The sequence below is a fragment of the Heterodontus francisci genome, chromosome 11, assembly GCF_036365525.1.
Source record: "Heterodontus francisci isolate sHetFra1 chromosome 11, sHetFra1.hap1, whole genome shotgun sequence".
NCBI classification, from domain to species: domain Eukaryota; kingdom Metazoa; phylum Chordata; class Chondrichthyes; order Heterodontiformes; family Heterodontidae; genus Heterodontus; species Heterodontus francisci.
In genome coordinates, this window is record NC_090381.1 from 24,186,166 (window position 1) to 24,193,508 (window position 7,343).

General features: G+C 49.3%; 1 protein-coding gene across 1 annotated transcript in view; it reads left to right on the forward strand.

The window, feature by feature from the left end:
• dzip1l (DAZ interacting zinc finger protein 1-like) overlaps nt 1–7,343 on the forward strand; it is a 178,082-nt gene that overhangs the window by 6,362 nt on the left and 164,377 nt on the right. Inside the window, exon 2 of the mRNA XM_068041833.1 lies at nt 287–349. The gene's annotated coding sequence lies outside the window, so the exon portion shown is untranslated. The remainder of the gene's footprint in view (nt 1–286; nt 350–7,343) is intronic.

Below are 7,343 nucleotides of genomic sequence, written 5' to 3' on the forward strand. Positions count from 1 at the left end.
TGGAGCCAGCAGGTAGAGCAATAGGTGGGTGGTGACTTGCTGATGTGCTGAGTAACTATAGTGACTGGTGTAAACAGCATCTGGCGTTAGCAGTGTGTGGCCAGCACAGGCTTCTCACCCTGAGTCTCTTCCTGTCATGTGTTGCAGTCACCGATTTAGTGAAAGGTTTGTTGCTGTGTTTCTGCTCCTGAATCTTTGTCTCTTTCTGTTTTCTCTCCCTGTGTCAATTTTCTGGTCTCTTCCGCCTCCCACCTGGCGACTTCCTTCATATCATGTCTGCCTCCAGGTTTGAAGTGTCAGTTTCCAGGACCATTGTCACTATGGCAACAGAAACTGATACTGTATCTCAGTGAGTATAAGTGTGTGGTGCGTATTTGTCTATATGTGGGGAAGCCTGATCGGGTTGGTCAGCTTTTCTTATATCGTAACTCTTTGTTGCCAATGAAAGCAGAATCACAAAATTATTGCTGCTTTGCAAGTTCTTGCGCTGCCCTCATCAGACTGCCCTAGAGCTGACTGAATTCACTGCTTGTTTCTGGGGAGAATGTTTCTTTTCCCAACTTTCCTAGAAGGTGAGACTGCGGTACATTGTGGGCTGGGAGTTCACTGCTTTAGTTGGGGTGGTCCTGCAATAGGTGTACGCTGCTGGATGTGGAGACTGCCACAGGCTAACCACACAGAGTCAAGCTGGGCTCATTGGATTGTGAGCAGCAGGTGGGAGCACTGACTGATTCCTTCTGCTACCTCACTGGGTTGGGTGAGGGAGGCTCTTGGATCTCATGTTCCCAGAACGTCTCCTCATCACAGCCCAATGCCGTCTGCTACAGGACCCAGTCTCCTGGCCTCAATCCCCCTTTCCTGCCCAGCTCAGTGTAGCTGTTGATCACTTCCTGGCATGTGTCCTGAACAGCACTGATCTCTGCTCTCCTTGTCCTGATCTGTCTGAACAGATTGTTCTGGGATTATTTTCTAGTGTGCAGTTTCAGTCTGGCACTGAAGTTGGAGAGTGAACAAGAATTTTGGGTTCATTAGTTTGGTCTTCTCCTGATCTTGGATATGTGGGCTGCATCCCAAAGGGAGGAGAATGTACACCGCACACCAGCCAGCTGGAAATCTTGGTTTGACAGGACTCAGTTTGTTTGGCAACTTCTAACAGGGTGATGACTTTCAGCGAGCCAATCACCTCTCTGTCCAAAACCCTCTTGTCGTCTGTTGGCCCTGAGCTGCCAACAATGTCAATATAGTGCAGCATGAATAATAAATCTGTCTCCCAGCCAAGACCTTCCTCTTGTATTTTGAGTTAGCGCTTTTATTAATTTGTAGTCCCTTGTTTTGTATTATATGGGGAGTGTTTGCCCAGTGGGGGCAGGGAGAGCAGAAGGGGACCAGTGGTTGAGATGCCCCTCTCCCTCCACTGTTCCTCCATGCCCCCCACAACCCAACACAGCCAATCTGGCCTGATTTTGATCTTATCCCACATGCCAGGGTTGGGATTGTTGGCATGAAGAGGTTGGGCCCCCATGCCATTTGTAGTGCTGCCAGAGCAGCTGGGATCTTAAAAGCTTGCCGCACCATTGGGGTGTGGGGCTGCACATGAGCCTGACTGTAACGTACATTTTTGACGGAGAGACCACTTGCCTGGTAAACTGTGTTATGGACTCCTGCACGGCATATTGGAACATGCTGTGTGTTGGATATTCTTCCCTTAACCTTCTCTGCTCTGAGAAGAACAATCCCACCCATATCCCTCATCTCTGCCACCATTCCAGTAAATCTCCTGTGCACCCACCCCAAGACCTTGACATCCTTCCTAAAGTGTGGGGCTCATAACTGGACACAATATCCCAGCAGAGGCCGACTCAGTGATTTATAAATGAAGGCGGGTGTTGATGTGTCAGTGTCAGAGGCAGGGAGGGTCATAACCTTACCCACAAACAAACCCACCCGTTCAGCTTTTCAAATGTATTGTCCAGTTTGTGTGTGCGGCTTAATATAAATAACTTTGGTGTGAAAACGTCTAGGATGACTATGTTCCAAGTTTGTTTTAAATCATAAACTTTGGCATAGCATTGTGATGGCTTTTTAAAAAAAGATTTGTTTAATATTTTTATATTTTTTAATCCCCCCACAAAATATTAAGGGGGGATTTAATAAAGGTGTTCAAAATCATGAAAGGTTCTGATAGTGGTCCACTGGCAGAAAGGATGGTAATCACAGGACTGGGATTTAAGAAACAGAAGGGAGATGAGGGGTTAATAATTTTACGAAGTGAGTTGCTGTGATCTGGAATGCACTGTTTGCCTTCATAGCGAGAGGATTCGAGTACAGGAGCAGGGATGTCTTGCTGCAATTATACAGGGCCTTGGTGAGGCCACACCTGGAATATTGCGTGCAGTTTTGGTCTCCTTATCTGAGGAAGGATGTTCTTCCTATAGAGGGAGTGCAGCGAAGGTTTACCAGACTGATTCCTGGGATGGCGGGACTGACGTATGAGGAGAGATTGAGTCGGTTAGGATTATATTCACTGGAGTTCAGAAGAGTGAGGGGGGATCTCATACAAACCTAAAAAATTCTAGCAGAACTTGACAGGGTAGATGCAGGAAGGATGTTTCCGATGGTGGGGGAGTCCAGAACCAGGGGTCATAGTCTAAGGATATGGGGTAAACCTTTCATGACTGAGATGAGGAGAAATTTCTTCACCCAGAGAGTGGTGAGCCTGTGGAATTTGCTACCACAGAAAGCAGTTGAGGCCAAAACATTGTATGTTTTTAAGAAGGAGTTAGATATAGCTCTTGGGTCTAAATGGATCAAAGGATATGGGGGGGAAAGCGGGAACAGGTTACGGAGTTGGATGATCAACCATGATGATAATGAATGGCGGAGCAGGCTCGAAGGGCTGAATGGCTTACTCTTGCTCCTATTTTCTATGTTTCTATGAAAGTGGATTCAATAGTAACGTTCAAAAGGGAATTGGATATATACCTGAAAAGGAGAAATTTGCAGGGCTACAGTGAGAGCAAGGGAGTGGGACTAATTTGGTAGATCACCCAAAGAGCTGGCACAGATATGATGGGCTGGATGGCCTCTTTCTGTGTTGTAAGATTCTATGAATTTAAATATCTCAGTCAGATCATCCCTCGATCTTGTTCATGCATGGACTGAAAAAATGGCGGTGCTACTTGGAACATTTTAAATGACCGTGGAAAAATCTTTTCTGATTTTAAGAGTAACTCAATGCAGAGAGGTATATAGAAGCAAAGCGGTTTGTATTAAACAGAGCCCTTCCAATCTGTGGCTTCATTGAGAGTGCAGACTGAAGTTTAAAGGGTGGTGTATGATCTTCAACATTTTCCCATTGTCCACGTCAGTTATGGACCAAGAGGGCACTGCAACAGTGGAATTGTCTCTTGAGAAATAGTCACATAGCCTTTTAGGTTAAGTTTAGCTCAGTGAGCACACGTCCTAGTTTTACACCTTAATGCATATTGCAGCAGTGTTCAGCATATTGATCCAGTGTGATTGTTCTAAGACAAAAGATTGTCAGCTGTGTCCAGGCATGTTGTTTGGTCACTCGTTTCCAAGCACTCGGTAGCAACTGATACAACATAGGTACACCAAGGGAGTACCTGCAGTTTGCTGCTGTTTAGGTGACTGAACCCTGCGTGTAACAGAAATGGTAAGGACTGGAGAGTGAAGTGTGACTTTAGTGTGTGTGTGTATCGTCCACTGTTTGTTGTGCATTATATATGAGGTAGGTCAAAAATCCTGAAATGACATTATGCAAATCCTTATTTTATAACTTTAGAAATCCAAATTTACTAAACGCTAGCTAATCTCCCGTGGAATTGCTCGCGGATAGAGTGGAGTGCAGCCATGATACTCAGTGTGCTCTTGTACCAGGCTGTGGAAAGGTGCACAGCAAGTTATTCAGACATATTAAAACCACTGGACCTCAAAGCAAATGGGGTCTCAGCTGTTTGACAGTGTTGAGGTGATCAGTGACCGCTTGAAGGGGAAACAAAAACTCTCCTCAAGTTTGATTTCCAATCAGATGACAGGACACGCACCATGGCTGCCAGCCTTAAGGTACATTCTGGCAGTTGCTGTCTACCAGAATTATTGGCACATTGACATTGGTACAGTTTTGGAGACTGCCATTTCGTTAAACCTCTTGTTAGGGATGTAATAAACCTTGAGCGGGCTTCTAGAGTGGGAAAAAAATACCCAAAACAATACAAGCTGTAAGATGAACATACTTTTGTGATTTCATTGTGTCCTCTTTGAGCTGTTTGCTGATGCCCCGATTTGATTGGTAATTTTCATTTGCCCTTCTCTTTCTTTTGATTGGTTGTTATTTCTCGGTCTGTTCAATTGTGATTTGCTGTTTTATGATTGGGACATTAGACGTGCAATTTTACAAGTGTGACACTTGAAACGTGATAGAAAGTAAAAGACTTGCATTTATATAGCACCTTTCACAACCTCAATTTTTCCCTTTGAAAAGTTTCTACCTCAGGTCGCTTGTAGGTAGCCAGGAATATTTTCCACAGAACTATCTATAAGAAATATTAACAATGGAGAAGCCCAGAAATCCTCTGGAGATCCCCAACAGCAAATTCCAACTGGAAGCAGGAGAGCAGTTTGGCCCTCATGTGTTTGTGACAGCTGGGTCTAATGGAGCTATACCTCACCACTGACCCCTTCCACCCCCCACCCTCCGATACAGTTTAGTACGTTAGCTGCATTCAGCAAGCCATTCGGAATTTGTAACGATAAAAAATCTATTGCACTGCCATAATATCATTGGACTTGGATGAATGCCTGTGCCGTTCTGTAACTTCAGGTTTATGTACTTTTTGCACAGTGCAGGAATCTGGCCAAATGTCACCTCGGTGTTTGTCTTGTATAAAATAAATTACATTGTAAAAGCTCTTTATGTTGGGAGTGAGTGCCTGTTTGCTGCTGTTTAATCGGATGATGTATGTGAAAGGACTGTGAAGCTTTCCTGCCCACAACCCATCTTAGACTGGAAGCACCGTGACAGCTGTTGCCGAAATGCTAATGAACTGAGGCATAACCAGCTGATAGCCAGTGCGATAGGAACATGGGAGCAGGAGTAGGCCATTCAGCCCATCCAGCCTGCTCCACCGTTCAGTTAGATCATGGCTGATCATGTACCTTAACACCACTTTCCTGCGCTATCTCCATATCCCTTGATGTCATCAGTGTCTATTAATTTCTGTCTTGAACATGCTCAATGATTGAGCTTCCACAACCCTCTGAGGTAGAGAATTCCACAGATTCACCACCCTCTGAATAAAGAAATTCCTCCTCATCTCAGTCTTAAATGGCCTGCCCTTTATTCTAAGACTATGTCCCCTGGTTCTAGACTCACCAGCCAGGGGAAACATCCTATCTACATCCACTCTGTCACTCCTGTAAGAATTGTGTAAGTGTCAATGAGATTACCTCTCATTCTTTGAAACTCAAGAGAATACAGACCCAGTTTCCTCTGTCTCTCCTCATAAGATATACCCGCCATCCCAGAGATTAGTCTGGTGAACCTCCGCTGCACTCCCTCTATGGCAAGTATATCCTTCCTTAGATAAGGAGACCAAAACTGTACACAATACTCCAAGTGCAGTCTTAGCAAGGCTTTATACAATTGATGTTTGTACATTGTCAAGAACGTTAACACTCATCTTGTCCCTCAATTGCAGCTAGGTACTGGCTTCACAAGATGAATATCTGTGGGGGAAATTTCCCATTCCCTTCCTGTAGAAGTTTCTGATTAGTTTGGAACATCATTCCTATTTTTAAATTGGAATGTTCTGCTAACTATCTTTCGCTGTCCATGATCGATATATTTTTCTTCTTCTTCTGGTGAATACACCTTATTTCTTCCATTCTGAAGGGATTGTCTCTCTGGTGCACCCACCTCTCCCTCTCTCTCTCTCACTGGCAGCCCTGCCACCCCCCACCTCATGTCTCTGCCCCTCCCTCCTCCGGCGCCCCATTCCCCTACCCCTCTCCTTCTGGCACACCTACCCCTCCCTCCCTCTGGGGCCACTCCCCCTTCCTCTCCCTCTGGTGCTCCCTCTCACCCACACTCCCCTTCCTTTCTCCTTTTGGCACCCTTCTTCCCCTCTCTCCCCCCCCCCCGCCACCTATCTCTCCCCCCCCCGCCACCTATCTCTCCCCCCCCCGCCACCTATCTCTCCCCCCCCCGCCACCTATCTCTCCCCCCCCCCCCACCTATCTCTCCCCCCCCCCCACCTATCTCTTCCCCCCCCCCCACCTATCTCCCCCCCCCCCCCACCTATCTCCCCCCCCCCCACCTATCTCCCCCCCCCCACCTATCTCCCCCCCCCCACCTATCTCCCCCCCCCACCTATCTCCCCCCCCCACCTATCTCCCCCCCCCCCCACCTATCTCCCCCCCCCCCACCTATCTCCCCCCCCCCCACCTATCTCCCCCCCCCCACCTATCTCCCCCCCCCCACCTATCTCCCCCCCCCCCACCTATCTCCCCCCCCCCACCTATCTCCCCCCCCCCACCTATCTCCCCCCCCCACCTATCTCCCCCCCCCCCACCTATCTCCCCCCCCCACCTATCTCCCCCCCCCACCTATCTCCCCCCCCCACCTAACTCTCCCCCCCCACCTAACTCTCCCCCCCCACCTAACTCTCCCCCCCCACCTAACTCTCCCCCCCCACCTAACTCTCCCCCCCCACCTAACTCTCCCCCCCCACCTAACTCTCCCCCCCCACCTAACTCTCCCCCCCCACCTAACTCTCCCCCCCCACCTAACTCTCCCCCCCCACCTAACTCTCCCCCCCCACCTAACTCTCCCCCCCCACCTAACTCTCCCCCCCCACCTAACTCTCCCCCCCCACCTAACTCTCCCCCCCCACCTAACTCTCCCCCCCCACCTAACTCTCCCCCCCCACCTAACTCTCCCCCCCCACCTAACTCTCCCCCCCCACCTAACTCTCCCCCCCCACCTAACTCTCCCCCCCCACCTATCTCTCCCCCCCCCACCTATCTTCCCCCCCCCACCTATCTCCCCCCCCCACCTATCTCCCCCCCCCACCTATCTCCCCCCCCCACCTATCTCCCCCCCCCCACCTATCTCCCCCCCCCACCTATCTCCCCCCCCCACCTATCTCCCCCCCCCCACCTATCTCCCCCCCCCACCTATCTCCCCCCCCCACCTATCTCCCCCCCCCACCTATCTCCCCCCCCACCTATCTCCCCCCCCACCTATCTCCCCCCCCCACCTATCTCCCCCCCCCACCTATCTCCCCCCCCCACCTATCTCCCCCCCCCACCTATCTCCCCCA